Raw genomic sequence first — 20,861 nt, 5'->3', positions numbered from 1 at the left:
GTAGATGCTGAAGTTTCTATTCTACCTCGAGTTCTTACTTTTTATTCTAAATAATTTGAATAATTCTCAAAGACTCTGAAGTGAAAGCTTCAATCAGAGGAGGGTATTTCAGTTGTGTATACTGTTTGACTTCAACTTTATTGAAGCTTGAGATAGTGTCCCGTATAGTTGTTTATTTTCTCCCATCTGTTAACATTTTTGACATTTATTTTTTTCTTCTTTTTTCCCCTCTCTAAGTAGTTTTGCAGGTGGGCTTGCTTAGGGTTGTACGGAGGTATGGCCAGGTCAGAAATACAGAAGTGGCATGGGAAGCTAGGGAGACTGAAGATAAAGACACAGAGATATTGCATGTTCAGCAGGGTAGAGTTATGAAAAGAGGGATAGGTTTGGGAGCTAGGCAGAAATCTTAGAATTTTAGTGAATTTTCCTTGTGAGCTGGGTGACTTTGGACAGATGACCTCACAGCCTCTGTTTGCTTATCTGTAAAGTGGTGATAATATCGTCTACCTTGCAGGATTCATTTTAGAGGTGATATATGTGAAATGCCTAGAGTAGCAGCTAACACATGATAGGCACTTGGTAATTGACAGTTGTCATGATATTTCCATCTTTGAGGTCAGGGAAATGGTCAATATTCCATGTCCATTTACGATTGTATTCTTGCTGTCTAGGATAGTGCCCCCTCTCATCTTCGCTGCTTAGAGTACCTGCTGAGGGAAACCCTCCTTTCAGGCAGGAAAGGAATTCTTTGTGTATTTAAAACAGTGCTGATTCTTACTATAGTATCGCTTCTTACTCATTACTTTTTCTTTTCTGGTTTGCATCTTAAATATTCTTCTAGAGAGTCTCTCTCTTTTTTTTTTAATGAAGAGAGTTTTTGTGTAATGTAGTATAATAAACTGAACATAGTTTTAAAGGTAGAGATTTATGATTATGGCTTGCTGTGGTTAGCAGGAAAGGTGTTGCTTTGGACAGAGCATAGTCTGTGAAAGACCCATGAGTATCAAAGGTGGCCAAATGCTTTGAAAGACTCTGGGCATAAGGTTCCTTTTCTGGTTTTATTATCAATCTTTTCAATTGTGACTGAGAGCTGGCAGTGTCTGGCATGTAGGAGGTGTGGAATAAGTGTTTATTGAATGAATAAATATGATATTCAGATATAAAGATTTAGTGGGGTCTAAATTTATTGGGTAGTATTTATTTGATTAGATTTGGAGAGCGGAAATAGTATACAAACATTAAGTGACTTTTGGTGCAGTCTTGACAATAAAACAAACTCAGTTTCCTGTCATATCTGGGGCTTAGACTGGACAGACATTTGCTGGTTCACAAGAATTGCTGCTGGCATTAACCTGGCACTTTGCAGCTCTCCTTGAAATATGCCATAGAAAACATTGGGCTGGAGCCCAGGACCTAAAGAGCATAGTACCTTTGTGTCTGGGGGATGTGCAAGTGGAAGAGTGAGCTGTGGGAGAGAGTGTGATATTCTAGTCCTTTCTCTTACCCTGGCCCCTCTTGCCTTATAGGGATTCATATCAGCTCAGAGGCCCCAGTTCTGGCTCATCACAATTAATGAAAGATAAGCGCTATATAAGTTTCTCCTCTGGTCTTCTGTGTAGTTTCCCTTCCACTCAGATGGACACCCAGGCTCTCTTTATTTTTGTTTGATGTGTGTTCAGGAAATATAAAAAGCTTATTTTAATTCTAACTTTAAGTAAACAATTAGAAAGGAAAATTTCTGTTTGTTGTTGCAGGAACCCCTCCCCACCTCTATCCCCTGCCTCCCAAGCTCTATAATCTGTTCATTTTTTTTTAATATGCAGGAAGTGAATTTTAGGTTCTCCATGTTTTTATCCCTTCATTAGTGTGTATAATTAAGAGGTAACAGGATTTGATGTGGTTTTCCAAAGTTTTATGTAACATGAGAAGCACACTTAGTGAGTGGTTCATATTTTTGGAAGATTGTACAGTATTTGAGGGGAGATTTTCTTTTACCGGAACCTCATTTTCCAAGTTCTTCATTTTGCTGGGCATAATTTGATAAGACTTAGTCTATCCTTGTCCTTTTTACTTGAGGGCGATGCAGTGTGTATTTTGAATACACCAGTGCATGATCCTGAGGGGCCTTTCTTTGGTGAGTGTATCTTCAGAAACAGAGATAATCAGTATCCATCTTCAGGAATTTTCTTTCTTCCTGAAGACTCATTTCCACATGTCAAGTATAAACTAGGCCTATAAACTCTAGTGAGTGGTTTCATTTAACCATCCAAACAGTTTCTATTTCAGTTCCAAAAAAGGTAATTTTTTCCCCCCAGCCATTAAATAGCTGGGTTTTTTTGGTTGTTGTTGTTGTTGTTTTCTTGGTGGGGGGTAGGGGGGTGGAGAATGGGGTTTTCCACTGCTGCTGTTGGTTCTCTTTGGTGATAGGTGATGAGATGTTTCAGAAATCAAGCCATCTTCATACTAGTTGTTTAAAACTCAATATATAATACTAATGTTAGGTTTTTACAGAGTTTGGAAAGCTTGTGACAGAACATTTATAGGTAGGGAGGATTCTACTTAATTTATAGAGGTAGCTTGGAAGATATGTTTTAGTTTTCAAAATTACAGTATGTGACAATTAACTTTGTTTTTAAAATTTTTTTATTCTTTATATTACATTAGTTATTATAAGTAACAACAATTAATTTGGAAAAGAGAAATGGCCTAGAAGGAGATACGAGGAAACTTAACACTGGTCATCTTTGGGGAATAGGAATGGAAGGTTTCACTTTCTATCTTAACATTAAAAAAATTAATTAAAAACAGAAGGGTAGTTATGTGTCTCAAATCTGCCTTTCCAATTAATAGAAAGTAACAACTACTGAGAAGAAAAATGATATCTATAAACATTGGTGATCATCACATTAAGCCTTTGTATGATCACTTACAGAGTCTACCAGAGACTTTCAATACAGCATAAATGCTTTTACTCTTAAGTATTATTTGTGGTATGTATGTTTGTCCTTCTATCCTTCCATCCACCCATCATCTATCTCTACCCATCTATCTGTATCTGCTAAGGAAGAGAAGTGCAGCTTGGTTTCTTTTCTATAAGGAAAGAGCGTAACTGTTCCTCTATCTAGATGATCTTGAAAGAGCATATTATTTTTGATGTTTGGCAAGAGGGTAAAGTACTTAGTAATTTTCAAAAATAGTGTGTGGGACATTGAAAAGATAAATTGTATTGGTGTGAAATCTTTTATTTTCAGTGTTCTGAGATTCTTTTTTTTTTTTTTTTTTTACCACAGAGTCTCGCTCTGTCATCCAGGCTGGAGTGCAGTGGCACGATCTCAGCTCACTGCAACCTCTGCCTTCCAGGTTCAGGCGATTCTCCTGCCTCAGCCTCCTGAGTAGCTGGGATTACAGGGGTGCGCCACCACGCCCGGCTAATTTTTTGTATCTTAGAGATGGGGTTTCACCATGTTGGCCAGGCTGGTCTCAAACTCCTAACCTCATGTGATCCACTCACCTCGGCCTCCCAAAGTGCTGGGATTATAGACGTGAGCCACCACACCCAGCTGAGATTCTTATCTTGGTAATTTTTTGCACAGAGAACTCAGCTCTCTATCATACCACATTTTAATGAGCTACACGGTGATTTATGACTTGTGCTCTTTCCTTTTCTAATCAGCTCATCAACACCATACCCATTCTATGTCAGTTTACTTTAGAATTGAAATTTTGCCTTTTATATAATGCTGTTAGGTGGCTTGCATTGAATTTGGGGGATAAATAGATTTTGAATCAGCTTTTGCTGCTCAACAAACCACTCCAAAACTTGGTGGCTTAAAACAACAGGCATTTATTTAGTTCACCATTTTGTGGTTTGGCAATTTAAGCTGGGCTCAGCTGTGTGATGGTTCTCTTCTCCTCTGAGCTCACTCATGAACATCCCGTCAGATGGATAGTCTCACTCACATATATGACGGTTGGCAAGGGCTACAGGGATGCCTGGGCTTTGTGAGTCTCATCTTCCAGCAGGTTAGCCTGGGCTTCTCCACATGGTGGCTTGTGGGGTTCTCTAAAGCCTGGGCTTCTCCACTTGGTGGCTTCTGGGGTTCTCTAAAGCAGTAAGAGAGGGCAAATGCAAATGCTTAACAACTTTTCAAATCTCTGCATCATGTTTGCTGTTGTCCCATTGGCCAAAGTGAGTTACAAGTCCAGCTAAAATTCCAAGGATGGAGAAAGACTACCTCTTTGTGGGAGGAGCTATAAAATTATACTGCAGTGGCATGAACACAAGGAGGGAAAGAATTTGTGGCCATTTCTGCAATCTGCCATAAATGTACTTGGGACTTCCCACCTTGGTTCAATGGATACTGTCTTTATTTTGAAATATGTCTAGAATCCAACCACTTCTCACTATCTTCTCTGCCTCCTTTGCTACTTCCTAGTCCAAACCACTATCATCTTTTGCCTCCCAACAGGTTCCCTGCTGCTTCCACCTTTTCACGTGTGTTCTACACAGCAGCCAGAGCAAGCTTTTAAAAACAGAAGTCGGATTATGTCACTTCTCTGTTCAAAACCTTCCACTGGCTTCTCATTTCATTCAGAATAAAATTTAGATTACTTTCTGAGGCTACAAAACTTTACATGATGTGGCTCTTTCTTTGACCGCATCGTAACTCACTGCTCTTAGCCACACTCCCTCTTTGCTGTTTCTCAAACACACTAACAGGCCGTAGGGCTTTGCATTTGTGGTTTTCTCTACCGGATACTCAGCGTGTCTCCTTTCTTTACTTCTTTAAGGTCTCTGTTTATATGTCACCTTCTCAGAGAGGCTGTCAATGATACACTACATAAAATAACATTCTTGCTTACCAGTCTCTGGCTTGCTGTATTTTATTCCTTAGCACTTATCACCACCTGACAATTGTTTATTTTCTATCCCCTTCAGTTAGACTGCATGCTCCATGAGGGCAGTGACCTTGAGTATTTTGTTTGCTGTTTATCCCCAATGCCTAGAACAGTGCCTGGTGCAGGGTGTATGCCACCTAAGCCTCAGCAGAATCACTGTCCAGTGACATTCATCACCTGGTCTTAGTGGTGACTCTTCCCTAGAAGTGAGGTGAGGTCTGTGTCCCATTGTTGTTGGGCTGGAGGCAGCTGGTTTCCTCCTATTCGTTGATGCTCAGCTGGACCGGTGTTGTGATATTTAAGGAAAGTTTCATCCTATCCCTTTTTGCCAACAGAATTTTAATTTGATGACTTTGTGGTCATTTTTCTTTATAAATACCCATCTTCATGGATTTAAATATATAATCATTGTATGCTTATGGTTTACATAAATATGAGTATTCATATGTTTGTTTTTTTGAAGAGGGTGGCACATGGAGCAAACACTTTTTACTTAGGCATGGATGCTCAGGTAGTGGTGTTGATGCCTTCTTTGTGTACTCTTGAAATTCCTGCAAGCTCCCAACCCTTATTATACTCAGATCTACGTACCAAATTGCTCAGGTCCCAGTGGGCCAGACTTACTGCTGAGCGTTAGCTAACTCAGGGATAGAGTTGCTGTCCTTCAAGTATAATTTGTCTCTCAGATGACTTTCCCATAGCTGATTCTCAGGCTTTGAATATGGGTTCTGTTAGTCCACAGGCATTGACTCCATTTGCAGGTGTGTGTTTGTAACATATAGTCAAACCTCTAACATTTGGAATAATGAGATGAGATGAGAATGAGTAGGAGGAGGGGCAGTCTGGTGTAGTGAAATATCTGATGCACAGAATATTTAAAATTAGGCCTGGCCCAGCGACTCACGAGGCCTGTAATCCCAGCACTTTGGGAGGCCAAGGCACGAGAATCGCTTGAACCTGGAGGCAGAAGTTGCAGTGAGCCGAGATCGCGCCACTGCACTCCAGCCTGGGTGATAGAGCAAGACCCTGTTTCAAAAAAAAAAAAAAAAAAAAAGGATATTTTAAAATAAAGGTAATTCTATGATTTTTAAATTATAGCGCATGTCATAGACTAATACAACTGGGGTACGAGTCCCATAAGCAACTGTAATGGAAATATTTGCAGTCTACACAGGCCTAGAGAAGAAGTGAAGGATTTTAAGCAGCAAAGTCTGTGTAAGAGTTATTTGACTCAGACTTTGAAGGCTAAAGAACCAGATAAATCTAATTTCTTGAAACCTTTGATTTGAAAAAGTTACTGATTTTATATTAATGGACCTGAAGATGTTCAGGTGCAGATTAACTTGTACTTGATTAGAATCACATTCTTCAAGTATAAAATAGAAATTTTGCAGTGGAAAAGCTGAGACATGTGATTTCTCTGCCTGGCTTCTTCTGGACCTTAAGGTAACTTTCACTGGAGATGTCTCCCATTCCAGAAGTGGAAATTTATGTTTTGCTGCCCCAAAGCTGGTTGAATTAGAAAGCTGGAAGGCAAAGCAAGAGAGAGCTTTAAATATTTAGTGGAAAGAGGGTGCTGATAATGACAGTCAGGATTGTGGGTCTCTTCTGGACTCTGGCTTCTTACGAGAGGAAGGGTTAAGAACATCCCCTTTTGGGGAAGACAAGTTAGGACTTCAGTCCAGTTTTGCCGTTTACTATTGGAGTGATCTTAGATAAGTTATTTAATCTCTCTATACCTCAGTTTCCTTGGTGGTAAAAAGGGGAATATTGAGAGGGCTCATACCTTACAGTTGTAAGGATTCAATGCAGTGATATATGGGAAAGGCTTATTGTAGATGCTCAGGAAATGTTAGCTAATATATATAGAAGGCATATTTTCTGAAGAATTCAGGAAAATGATACCAGAAGGGCTTAAATGGGCACCCAGGACACAGTTTTATGTGCCATTGTGGTCCCTATGAAACTAGCGAATATATGCAGTTGTTTTGTGAGAGTGACAGAACAAAGAGTGACAGGCAGAGGGAGGGGGTTGCCATAGCATTGGGGTAAACAAGTGAGCCGCGTGGTCTAGAGAGGAAAGCATTTGTGTGCATAGTGGCTCCAAAGAGGTGTGTGAGGTGTGCGAGGAGGGAAGAGCACACACTTGGTAATGGGGGCCTGAGAGCTGCAGGGGCTGGAAGAGAACACTTGTGTGTGTAGAAGTGTGTGTGGGGGTGGGAAGGAGGGTGGAGTGAGGGTTTATGGGCTTGGATCAGGCTATTACATTGGATCCCAAAGGCATTAGGTGCCACTCAAGCTGGATCTCTACAAAGGGGAATCATACAAACTGAGGCTCCGGAAGGGGATTTATGATAAATCCCTAGGGTCAGGCTTCTCAAACTTATCTAATCAAGTGCCCCTAGGCATAAGAGAATTACCCTTGCTGGGGCCGGTTGCGGTGGCTCACGCCTGTAATCCCAGCACTTTGGGAGGCCGAGGTGGGCGGATCACAAGGTCAGGAGATGGAGACCAGCCTGGCTAACATGGTGAAACCCCGTCTCTACTAAAAAATACAAAAAATTGGCCGAGTGGTGGCGGGCGCCTGTAGTCCCAGATACTTGGGAGGCTGAGGCAGGAGAATGGTGTGAACCTGGGAGGCGGAGCTTGCAGTGAGCTGAGATCACGCCACTGCACTCCAGCCTGGGCGACAGAACAAGACTCCGTCTCAAAAAAAAAAAAAAAAAAAAAAAAAAAGAGAATTACCCTTGCTGCAGTTATTTTTAAGTCTTGTTTTTTTTTTTTACTTTAAAAATTCAGAGATTTTTGCATTTCATAATCTATTTGTTTCTTTTCATTCTAAACACTGGTATTTTTAGTAAAGTTAATCGTACCAAGGGAAAAGTGCCATGTTTATCTCATGGCTTCTAAAAGGAACCCACACTGCCCTTCTGAGATTAATCCAGGAGCAAGGTAATTAACAGTTAGGGTAGTTGGATGCCAGGAAAGATAGAGGTCTTTAGAAGGGGCCTTGTACTCACAGCAGGTAGGCAGTTGGTATTCCCTCATTGCTGCTTCTAGGCCTTTAAGGCCCCATATCCTTTCTGTAAGGCAACTTGTGAGTTTTTGAAGGCCCACTGATGGTCCTTTAGTGCTCACTACTTACCCAGGCTACTGAGATCCTCCCTTGTGCCCCCTGCAGCAGTGGCCTGGGATAGGAGGTAATGGGTGCATTTAATACTCTTGTCCCAGGCTGGGTGCTGTGGCTCACACCTGTAACCTCAGCACTTTGGGAGGCTGAGGTGGGGGATCACTTGAGGCCAGGTTTTCAAGGTTCCTCCATGTTGTCGCATGTGTCAGCACTTCATTCCTTTTTGTGGCTGAATAATATTCCATTGTGCCACATTTTAAAAATCCATTTATCAGTTGATGAACATTTGGGTTGTTTCTGCTTTTTGGCTATTATGGATAATGCTGTTATGAACATTCATGTACGATTTTAGTGGACATACTTTCAGTTACCTTGGGTAAATATTATACCTGGGAGTGGGATTGCTGGGTCATTTGGTAACTCTGTTTTAACTTTCTGAGATATTGCCAAACCGTTTTCCACAGCAGCTCCACCATTTTACATCCCCACTAGGAAGGTATGAGGGATTTAATTTCTCTACATCTTTGCCAACACATATTATTTTCTCTCTTTTTGATGATAGTCATCTTATTGGGTGTGATTTGCATTTCCTGGATGGCTGATGATGTTGAACATCTTTGCATGTTCTTACTGGCCATTTGTGTATCTTCTTTGGAGAAATGTCTATTCAAATCCTTTGCCTACTTTTGGATTATCTTTTTGTTATTATTATTATTACTTTTTTCTTTTTTGAGACGGAGTCTTGCTCTGTCGCCCAGGCTGGAGTGCAGTGGCGCAATCTCGGCTCACTGCAAGCTCCGCCTCCCGGGTTCACGCCATTCTCCTGCCTCAGCCTCCTGAGTAGCTGGGACTACAGGCGCCCGCCACCATGCCCGGCTAATTTTTTTGTATTTTTAGTAGAGACGGGGTTTCAGCGTGTTAGCCAGGATGGTCTCCATCTCCTGACCTTGTGATCCACCCGCCGCGGCCTCCCAAAGTGCTGGGATTACAGGCTTGAGCCACTGCGCCCGGCCAATCTTTTTGTTATTAAGGTGAAGAATTCTTTTTATATTCTGGGTATAAGTCCCTTATCAAATATATGATTTGCAAATATTTTCTCCCATTTAGTGGGTTGCCTTTTCTTAATGGTGCCCTTTGAAGCATGCAAATATTTACATGCTCAGAAAATATTTGTCAAAAATGAATGAAAGAAACACTACCTTTTATTGAAAGCCTTGCCTGACTTTACACAACGTTGTGATTTTGTCTCTTGGATACCTAGGGTGTATATATTTTTTCATATTGATTATAATACTCCCTACATTGCTTTGTAATTTATTTGTAGTATTTTCTCCCTCACCCAGTGATACCTTGGGAGGCAGGTGCTGTGTCTACTATGTTCCTAACTGAGTTTCTGGCGTGGGTAATAGGGTAGTATGTGACGGCCACTGAATGTTGCCTGAATGAATGCATGGATTTCTCTGTGGAACTCTGTCAAGTGAGAAGGGATGCAGCTGGTCCAGATTGTTGGTCTTCAATTTTTATGAAGCAGCTTAGATTCAGATTGTAGAGTGTGTGCAGAAGGCTGTGATTCTCCAGCCTGCAGTCCATACTTTATCAAGGACTGCTTGGAGGCAGACGAGCTTGAAGAACTCAGCCTCCTTGCATGGGCTTCTTAGTGTGGAGAAGGGGTGGGGAGAGCAGAGTGAATGGCGAAGTGTTCAGTGTGTGAGCAGGTTGTCATTATTAATGTATCGTAATGACCATGGTGTTTATGGGATTTCTTCAATTTTAAAGTGGTCATTACCAAGGTTAATTATCTTCTTAACCTTAGAGGTGTAAAGCTGCTTTTGGCATCTTTGGAAACTTCTTTTGGAGCTACCAGATTAGATGGTCTTAGTATTTATTTATTTATTTGACAGAGTCTCACGCTTTCCTCTAGGCTGGAGTGCAGTGGCATGATCTTGGGTCATTGCAGCCTCGGCTGCTGGGGTTCAAGCAAACATGTCCGGCTAATTTTTGTATTTTTAGTAGAGGCAGGGTTTCACCATGTTGGCCAGGCTGGTCTGGAACTCCTGACCTCAAATGATCCGCCTGTCTCGGCCTCCCAAAGTACTGGGATTACAGACATGAGCCACCACGCCCGGCCGGTCTTAGTAATACTTTAAGATTTCTTTCAGCTCTAAGATTTCATAACTCAAAACTTTGTCTTCCCCATGAAATCTTTCTTGATTACTTTAGTCCTTAATGATCCCCATCTTCTTAACCTAAGTCATGCAAGACATATTTATGTGAACAGCATGGTATCATTCATTCATTCAGCAAACATTGCATTAGGAACTTGGCTAGATGCTGGAGTGACAAAGATGACCAAGACAGCATTTTTTTTAACAGTGTTTATTGAACACATATTTTATGCTATGCCCTGGGGGTAAAGGGTGACTAAGACGTGTAAGGCGCTTGCATTCTACAGGCCATTGCTTTTCATGGGTATAGGTTTTCTCTCCCCAGTTAGACTGTAAGCCTTGTTTTTTGTATTTCATTCCCCCAAACATCTAATACGATGAGTAAATAGTTTCTCAAGCAGTACTTGATTGACTTCTTTTTCCTCTTTTTTTGAGGTGGAGTCTCACTCTGTCGCCGAGGCTGGAGTACAGTGGTGAGATCTCAGCTCACTGCAACCTCCGCCTCCTAGGTTCAAGCCATTTTCCTGCCTCAGCCTCCCAAGTAGCTGGGACTATAGGCGTGAGCCACCATGCCTGGCTAATATTTGTATTTTTAGTAGAGATGGGGTTTTGCCATGTTTGCCAGGCTGGTCTTGAACTCCTGACCTGAAGTGATCCTCCTGCCTTGGCCTCCCAAAGTGCTGGGATTGCAGGTGTGAGCCACCGTGCCTGGCCAATTGACTTCTTGGGTGGGTTTTTTTTGTTTTTGTTTTTGCTTTTTTTTTGATTGCGAAGAAAAGTTTTGCTTGCCAAGAAAATGTGAGAGGTATTTGGAACTTTGAAATTTATAATCTATACAATACGTACAGGTCTTGGGCAAGTGGCTACTCAGGTGTTATGGTGGAAATAATCTATACCTGTGCCTGATTCTTGATTGGGAAGAAAAATTTGGAAGTAGTTTAGAGAGTGATTCAAAACTTCTCATATTCCCTAGCTCTTTTAATCTATTTCATTTCTGAATAATGAAGTGGTGTATTCAAATTTTGCACTCAGAGGACACTGGCATGTGATTTTGGGACTGCATGCTTAATCAGAACTTGAAAGAGTTTTTGTTTTGCTTTGCTTTGCTTTGAAAACCAGGGCTCTGCCCTTCTTAGTAAAGCATATTTTGGGGCAGGGAGGCATACTGATTGGGATTTTTTCCAAATGGTTTTCCTCACGTCTTGCCATTGGAACCTCTTAAATAAGGGCTTTCAAGGCTCCCATGCAGTTCTGGTAGTTTCAGTATACCTAAGAGAAGACAGGTTATTAATGATTTTCAGATGTGAAATTCATTAAACTATATAGTAAATTAAAGTGCTTTTGGGGAAGGATAATAGTAGGGAGTATTGAAACAGAACATCTAAAACAACTGTCTTCCTTGCAGTGTTAACATGTGATATAAATGTGGTGTTTTTTGCCCTTACTGCTTGCCTTATGTTACCTCCTTTGCTCTGGAACAGTTGTTTTCAGACTTCAGTGTGCATAGGAATCACCTGAGAAATTGGTTGGAGTTGTTGATTTGCTTTTACCTGGGGGATATGCAGTCCAGATGGTTCAAATGCTTTTTGAGCAGACTGGATATTGCTTTGGAAGTGTCATAGTGCTTGTTTCTAACCTCTACATAGAGGCCCGTTCCTGCCTGTCACTCCACACCCCACGTTCTTCAATGGCCTCAGTGCCTTTGCTCTATTCATTCCTCCTAAGATGGAAATTCATCTTCTGTCTCCTTAGGGCTCAGCTCAAGAGGAGGCCTTCCCAAGAAGCTTTGTCTAGTCTAGCTCACTCTGATGATGCCTTTCCCAAAATCCCTCTGTACATACAGTAGTTAAAAAAAAAATGGCTGACTTTCCCTGTTTGGCTCTTGTAGTATGTAATTTTTTATTTATGGTCTGTATTGCTCATTGGACCATTCCTGTATATTGCACTGCTTTACTGGTTATCTTTCAAGGTTCCCATGTGCAACTTCAGAGTTTGTGCAGTACATAATATTAATGTGCTAGTCCTCTGTCTTTATATTTTTGTTTGTGAGATGAGGTTTCTTGCTATGTTGCCCAGGCTGGTCTCAAACTCCTGGGCACAAGTGATTTTCCTGCCTTGGCCTCGCAAAGTGCTGGGATTACAAGTGTAAGCCATTGCACCCGGCCTAGCTATTGACTATTACTATATTTCATGAGGTTTCAGACACCCTTTTCTGATAGTTTTCTACTGGTAGATTTGCTTTTATAAAATTTTATAAAATTTCAACATGGTAATATTTATCCTTCCTATAGATGGCATTTGGGTATTGTGGTGGGAGTGTTTTCTTTTTCTTTTTTATTTTTTTGAGATGGAGTCTTGCTCTGTCACCCAGACTTGAGTGCAGTGGCATGATCTCAGCTCACTGCAACTTCTGCTTCCCAGGTTCAAGCAGTTCTCCTGCCTCAGTCTCCCGAGTAGCTGGGATTACAGGCACACACCACCATGCCTGGCTAATTTTTGTATTTTTAATAGAGATAGGGTTTCACCAGGCTGGTCTCGAACTCCTGACCTCATGATTTGCCTGCCTCGGCCTCCTAAAGTGCTGGGATTACAGGCGTGAGCCATTGCATCCTGGCAAGTGGGAGTGTTTTCATTATGCCACCTTCTGTGGGGTCCTCATGGCAAGTGAGGTGTTGAGCAGGATGAATCTTGTCACCCTCAGGACTTCGAGAAGGGAAGTTAGGGGTGTCAGGAGGCCGGGCATCACCTCCTGCCTCTAAGTCTGGTGCCCTCTGCTTCATGCTATGTCGATGGTTCCATTTAAAAAAACAACTTCCAGCTGGGTGCAGTGGCTCACATCTGTAATCCCACCACTTTGGGAGACCAGGGCAGGTGGATCACTTGAGGCCAGAAATTTGAGACCAGCTTGGCCTACATGGTGAAACCGCGTCTCAACTAAAAATACAAAAATTAGCTGGGCGTGGTGGTGCGTGCCTATAATCCCAGCTACTCGGGAGGCTGAGACAGAAGAATTGCTTGAACTTTGGAGGTGGAGGCTGCAGTGAGCTGAGATCTCGCCACTGCACTCCAGCCAGGCCGACAGAATAAAACTGTGTCTCAAAAAAATAAAAAATTAACAAAAACTCTAATTTTTATTTGGAAATAATTTTAGACAAAGTAGCAAAAATAGAGAACTCAGATTGCTTCCCCTAATACTGGCAACTAACTGTCTTCTCCATTTTTTATTGCTGAGTATGGTTCCGTTTTGAATATATGTTACCACCATATTTTTTAACAGCTTTATTGAGACATAATTCACGTACTATACAGTTCACTCATCTAAAGTGTGCAATTCATTAGTTTTTAGTATGTTCACAGAGTTGTATAACCATCACCACAATCTATTTTTAGAACATTTTTATCACCTCAGAATGAAATTCTGTACCCATTAGCAGTCACTCCTCATTCCTCTCTCTACCTTCTCTCTCCAGCTGCAGGCAATCACTGATCTACTTTAATCACTAATCTACTTTATGTATCTCTGGATTTGCCTATTCTGGACATTTGATGTAAAATTTCCACCATCATTATATCTTATTAACATTTTCTTTTTTTTTTTTTTTTTTTTTTTTGAGACGGAGTCTTGCTCTGTCGCCCAGGCTGGAGTGCAGTGGCACTATATCGGCTCACTGCAAGCTCCGCCTCCCGGGTTCACGCCATTCTCCTGCCTCAGCCTCCCGAGTAGCTGAGACTACAGGCGCTCGCCACCACGCCCGGCTAATTTTTTTTTGTATTTCTTTTAGTAGAGATGGAGTTTCACTGTGTTAGCCATGATAGTCTTGATCTCCTGACCTGGTGATCTGCCCGCCTCGGCCTCCCAAAGTGCTGGGATTACAGGCATGAGCCACTGCGCCCGGCCCTTATTAACATTTTCTATGCAGATCCTGGCTCTCCCTCTTACAAGTGTCTGACTGTGGACTTGTCATTTAATTTGTCTCTACCTTGGTTTCCTGATTTGTAAAGTGGGAGATAATAATAGTATGTAGATGTAGAGTTGTAAGAATTAAATGAGTTAACATGTGGAAAGCACTTGGCTCCAATTTGTACTCTATAAATTTTAGCTGCTGTTACACTAGGATGTCATAGTTTTTCTTTTTCTTTTTTTTTTTTTTAGAGATGCGGTCTTACTCTGTCACCCAGGCTGATTGTGTAGTGGTGCAATCATAGCTTGCTGCCACCTTAAAATCCCAGGCTCAAGAGATCCTCCTGCCTCAAGCCTCCTGAGTAGTTGGGACCACAGATGCACTACCATGCCTGGCAATTTTTAAAAATTTTCTTGTAGAGACGGCAGTCTTGCTATATTGCCTATCTATGTTGCTCTATTGTCTCAAACTCTTGGCCTCAAGAGATCCTCCTGCCGTGACCTCCCAAAGCCCGCTGTGCCCACCCAGGGATCTGTCATATTTCTAATTGGTTCATTTATAGTCTTCCATATTGGTATTTACTGTTTCTGTGTCATTACCAGTTAACCATACAAGTATGTAACAATTATTCATATCAGTTTTATTATTTTGTCCTAAATCCTGAGTTTAGAATTTAGTCAATGTAAACGATTTCCTGTCACAAAGACTTAGCTGGTAAAAAGAACTGCAGCATTTGGCATTGTAAGTATGCATCTTCATTTGGCACCTTGGTGTATTTATTTGAATGAGAGGTGATGTACCCATCTGATTTAGTTAAAGTCAAAATAAATCTAGGGCGTCGGTTTCTGAAAACCAAGTTTTACTTTCATTAAAGTGAATTTCTTTCAAGAAAAGTTGCTTTTGAAACTAATTTTTTAAAAACACATTTATTTCTCATAGACTTTCAATATCAAAGGGGAGACAATATGTTCCCATAAGAAAAATTCATAGTGCCCAAAACATACCCATCACCACCCCCTCTATAGATGGGAAAACTGCTGAGGTTTAATTTGAATGATGTGCAGGATAGTTAAATGAAGCTTGAGAAATACCTGTTTACAATAGTGTAACTACACATTGTCAAAATAATTTTCAGCATAAATAATGAGTCAAATCCAGATTAGGATGTGGCAGAGGGATTGTGAAATACCAGACAAAAAACTGGAGATATTGGGCTAGGAACCAGAAGATCTGGGATCAGGACTTGCTACCAGTCAGCTGAATGACCCGGAGCAAGCCACTTAAGTTCTTTGGGCCAGTTTCCTCATCTGTAAAATGAGACAACTGGACTAGAATAGATGGTCTCTTGGGGCTTATCCAGAGCAAAAATTCCTTGGTTTCTTTTTTTTTTTTTCTGAGATAGAATCCCAGTCTGTCTTCCAGGCTGGAGTGTAGTGGTGCGATCTCAGCTCAGTACAACCTCTGCCTCCCAGGTCCAAGTGATTCTCCTGCTTCAGCCTCCCGAGTAGCTGTGATTACAGGCACGCAGCACCACCACGCCTGGCTAATTTTTGCATTTTTAGTAGAGACAGGTTTTGCCGTGTTGGCCAGGCTGGTCTCGAACTCCTGACTTCAGGTGATCCACCCACCTCGGCCTCCCAAAGTGCTGGGATTACAGGTGTGAGCCCCTGCACCCAGCCTTATTTCTCATAATAACAAGATACTACCAAATATTGATTAATTTAGAGAAATCTCTAAATTTGTGTTTTTGCTGCTCTTTTTCTCATCCTTATTACTGCCATAGCCCTTCTAGTTTCACAGTGAGGTGGCTATTTTATGATTTGTATTTTTACATTTCTGCTATCATATATATTTTTCTCTCTTTTAGGCAGCTCTGACCTGTGATATGTTCAAAATTGTATTAAGGTTTTAGTTACAGATACTCTGGTTGGGTAGTGGAGCTCAAACCAAAACCAACCTTCTCTCTTTGGTGGTGGAAATGGAAGCTGGCACATTCTGTGTTCCAGTATGTCCTGGGGCCTTTTTATGAGTAGCTGCATTTCTTAAAAATTGCCTGTGATGAAGTAAACGTGCATATATAAATGATTTTCATGACTAATTTTGATTTTAAATTTGGAAATACAGTTTTATAGGGGGAAAACATTGGTACCTGACACACAATAAATTTTCACTTACGATTCCTAATATTTACTTTAAAGAGCCATTCTGCTTGTAACTAGGCAGTTTTATATTTCATAGTCTCTGCCAGTGGTTTCTAATTTTGGGCCACGAATGCTGGAGAGGTATATGAAGTTGTTATAAGGGATTTGATTATCCAAATGAACCCCTATCTGCAGACTGATTTGTACTGGTGTTTTCTGATGTATATAGGGATTTGTGACTAATGAAGAATTATTTAAGGCTGGATCAGTGGTTCATGCCTGTGATCCTAGCACTTTGTTAAGCCAAGGTGGGAGGATTACTTGAGCTTGGGGAAGTCGCGGCTGCAGTAAGCCATGTTTGTGCCATCTCACTCCAGCCTGGGTGACAGAGTGAGACCCTGTCTGGAAAAAAAAAAAAATTACTTAAAAGTACTTCCTGAATTCATAAAAATGTTTTGTTATTGTATTTTCTTTAGTGATATTAATGAAGATCCAAGACACTTAAAAACCTTCCAAAGGTTCATACACACAAAACTTGAAAAACATCCTTTTCTAAAACCATGTCAAGCAAAGCATGATGTAGACTTAAAAAGAAAAAAAAAAAAAAAGAAAAGAAAAGAAATGATGTCAAGAGGTTAGTGAAGTGGACAGAGAGGTCAACCTGATAGTATACATTTGTTTAAAAGCATGCATATATTTTGTAGTTTCTTTTGTAAGTAGAACTTAGAGAATTTAAGCAATCTTTGCTTTTTCACTGAATAAAAACCACACTGTTTGTCTTTAGGACATTAAGTCTCAAGAAAAAAAACAAACATTTAAAAAATCCCTCAAGACTTGGTTGATACTACCTGAAAAAGCTCTCTAAATTACAAAGAAGAGATATTAAGTTCATTTCTGATAAGATGGTTAGTTTTGTTGACTGAATTGACATCATGCTCAAAATAAGACATAAGCTGTAGGAACTAAATTCAGTTATTGCCAGAAGTTCACCACATACCAAATGTATTATTCTAAGTGAATAAGAAAGTGAGATTTATTGATATTATAATAGAAATATTGAACAGTAGAGAAGTGTGATGCCAGGTGATGCCACTAACGTGAGTATGCTTCTGGCCATTAAAGGAGGATGTTGTATGACATCTTGCATCAGTCATTGATTTACCTTTCCACTTTCTGCATAAACCTTGAGCAGGTTCATGTTTTTTTTGTTGTTGTTGTTTGTTTTTTGAGATGGAGTCTCCCTCTGTCGCCCAGGCTGGAGCACACTGGTACAGTCTTGGCTCACTGCAACCTCTGCCTCCCAGTTTCAAGCGATTCTCCTGCCTCAGCCTCCTCAGTAGCTGGGATTACAGGCATGTGCCACCATGTCCGGCTAATTTTTGTGTTTTTTGTAGAGACGGGTTTCACCATGGTGACCAGGCTGGTCTCGAACTCCTGACCTCAAGTGATCCACCTCTGCCTCCCAAAGTGCTAGGATTACAGGGGGGAGCCACTGCACCTGGCCAGGTTCATGTGTTTTTATACTCATTTAGTTACCCTGTATTTTTTTAGTTATCTTTGGAGATGGAAGAGGTGTGGATAATCCAGAGATGATGCTTGTAGTCAAGAAAGAGTAATTGTGGCCTTTTGATGGGGAGCCAAGTTTTATGAAATCCCACGGAGTCAGTCTTCAGATCCAGGGTTCTAATTGGCTAGAGATCTTGCAAGTTATTTTGCCATGTTGTTTTTTGAAGGGAAAGGAAATACTGTCATATGTTTATGCATCTGTATATAAAATGGTTAGAAATGGTATCATATAGGTATTGTATGTTTGTGATCATAACTGCCTGAATAAAGGTTAAAATGTCATGGGAAAATGGGAAAACTTAAGCAGGAGGAAATAGAGATAGTTTATTTTTAGCAATTTAGAATGTTCCATTTAAAAGCAGTTAAACTGGCTAGAGCTGTGGACAGGGGGAGGGGTACTGGGGTGGTTTAAAGGCCATAGCTATTATGGTGAGTGCCTGACATTTTGATTTGAAGTGTGTCTCTGCCTGTGTATTTTAGAACCAGAAAAATTCTTGGAAAACTACCTTTTTTTTTTTTTTTAAACTGTGTACCCAGATAAAATAGTTTGTTATTCCAAATCTAGAATTGAGATTTTAATTTTTATTAATTGTTATTTCTGTCAGTCTTTCAGGCATTTGGCTTCTTTGCTTATTCTTTTAAGATTTAAGTCGGAGAAGAAAAATCACATCCATTAGTTTTGATTACTCAGATCAATAAATTGAAAAGGAAAATTAGAATCATTTAAATTTGACTGCATGAGATTCTGCTAAATTAAACTATAAATTACATGTTTATTAAGCACTTTATAAACACTTACTAAAACAATGTTCTAAACTGAACTATTTCCCTCTGTATATGTTCTTAGTTATTGATGGGTTATGGTTCAAGGGGCGAGCTGGATGAGGTTTCTTAACTCTTTGAGGTTGGTTTGGCAAATTTAATTAAGCCTTAAGTGGCTCACTCTTTTTTTTTTTCTGAGACAGAGTCTTACTCTGTTGCCCAGGCTGGAGTGTAGTGGCGTGATCTTGGCTCATTGCAATCTCCGCCTCCCAGGTTCAAGCGATTCTTGTGCCTCAGCCTGTAGAGACAGGGTTTTACCATGTTGGCCAGGCTGGTCTCTAACTGCTGACCTCAGGTGATCCGCCTGCCTTGGCCTCCCAAAGTGCTGGGATTACAGGCATGAGCCACTGTGCCTGGCCAAGTGGCTCACTCTTGAGGGCTCAAGCAGTGTTGGAATAATGTTGCTGGATAAATGGTGAACACCAATACATCCCAGTGTATGATGCAGAATAATCCACAAAGCATGATTTATAGAAGTAGTGATATTTAACAAAGAAAATCTTCAACACTTAATATGTAAAATGAACAGTGCAAATTGTTTTTAAGTCTTGGTCTTGAAAAATACTGTAGATGGCTTAAAAACCATATGCTTGGCTGGGCATGGTGGCTCACACCTGTAATCCCAGCACTTATGAAAGGCTGAGGTGGGAGGATCGCTTGAGCCCAGGAGTTGGGACCAGCTCGGGTAACATAGGGAAACGTTGTCTCTACAAAAATCAAAGAAACTAGCCGGGCAAGGTGGTACGTGCCTGTTTTCTCAGTTACTTGGGAGGCTGAGGCAGGAGGATCATTTGCACGCAGGAGGTTGAGGCTGCAATGAACCATGATTGCACCACTGCACTCCAGCCTGGGTTACAGAGAGAGATCCTCTCTTGAAAAAACAAACAAAAAAACCCCAAAAATGCTTGCCAAAAAAAAAAAAAAAGAAATTAGTATATATTCTTTTAGACTTTTTTGTCTACATATACATATATGTAGACATGTTTATTTTACTTTATTTATTTTTTTAAATGGAGCCTTGCACTGTCACCCAGGCTGAAGTGCAGTGGCACAATTTCAGCTCACTGCAACCTCTGCCTCCCGGGTTCAAGCAGTTCTCCTGCCTCAGCCTCCCTAGTTGCTGGGATTACAGGTCACCACATTGCCCAGCTAACTTTTTTTTTTTTTTTTTTGTATTTTTAGTAGAGACGGGGTTTTACCATGTAGGCCAGGCTGGTCTTTAACTCCTGACCTCAAGTGGTCTGCCCGTCTCAGCCTCCCAAAGTGCTGGGATTTCAGGCGTGAACCACCGTTCCTGGCCAGACATGTTTATTTTTATAAAAATAGTACTGTACTCTTTCTCTCTCACTATATATATTTTTATGAATTTTTGTGTGTGTGTGTCTTTGAGACAGAGTCTCACTCTGTCACCCAGGCTGGAGTGCAGTGGCGCGTTCTTGGCTCACTGCAACCTCCTCTTCCCGGGTGCAAGTGATTCTCCTGCCTCAGCCTCCCAAGTAGCTGGGATTACTGGTGCATGCCTCTGGGCCAGCTAATTTTTGTATTTTTAGTAGATACGGGGTTTCACCATGTTAGCCAGGCTGGTCTCCAACTCCTGACATCCAGTGATCTGCCTGCCTCAGCCTTCCAAAATGCTGGGATTACAGGCATGAGCCACCATGCCTGGCCTTTTTGTTTTTGCTTTTTGTTTTTTGAGATAAGGTCTGGCACTATTGCTCAGCCTGGTGTGCAGTGGCGTGATCTTGGCTCACTGCAGCCTCCGCCCCCTGGGCTCAAGCCATCCTCCCATCTCAGCCTCCCAAGTAGCTAGGTAACTACAGGCACGCACCACCATGCTTGGCTAGTTTTTGTATTTTTTGTAGAGATGGGATTTTGTCATGTTGTCCAGGCATGTCTTGAACTGGTGAGCTCAAGTAATCCACCCACCTCAGCCTCCCAAAATGCTGGGATTACAGGCATGATCCACCATGTTGGCCTCTGTGAATGTTTCATTTCCTACTGAAAAGTTTGTCATTTTTTTTTTGGTTGTCTTTTTTTTTTTTTTTTTTTTTAATGGCTGTACAGCCGGGCGCGGTGGCTCACGCTTGTAATCCCAGCACTTTGGGAGGCTAATAGGGGCAGATCACCTGAAGTCAGGAGTTCAAGACCAGGCTGGCCAACCTGGTAGGACTCTGTCTCTACTAAAAATACAAAAAATTAGCCGGGTGTGGTGGTACACACCTGTAATCCCAGCTAC

General features: G+C 41.2%; 1 protein-coding gene across 7 annotated transcripts in view; it reads left to right on the top strand.

Moving 5' to 3' along the window:
• PPP2R5E (protein phosphatase 2 regulatory subunit B'epsilon) overlaps window positions 1-20,861 on the top strand; it is a 170,815-nt gene that overhangs the window by 25,957 nt on the left and 123,997 nt on the right. For 2 of the 7 annotated variants that reach the window (XM_055097683.1, XM_055097680.1), the window contains exon 1: window positions 6,955-7,048. The exons of 3 other annotated variants lie outside the window; for them this stretch is intronic. The gene's annotated coding sequence lies outside the window, so the exon portion shown is untranslated. Of the gene's footprint in view, window positions 1-6,954; window positions 7,049-18,165; window positions 18,233-20,861 lie in introns of those variants that run through there. 2 more of the 7 variants (XM_055097681.1, XM_055097682.1) reach the window with 2 other exon arrangements.

This window comes from Pan paniscus, chromosome 15 (assembly GCF_029289425.2).
Source record: "Pan paniscus chromosome 15, NHGRI_mPanPan1-v2.0_pri, whole genome shotgun sequence".
NCBI classification, from domain to species: Eukaryota; Metazoa; Chordata; class Mammalia; order Primates; family Hominidae; genus Pan; species Pan paniscus.
The sequence above is the reverse complement of the archived record's forward strand: the minus strand, read 5'-3'. Positions and strand labels throughout refer to the sequence as shown.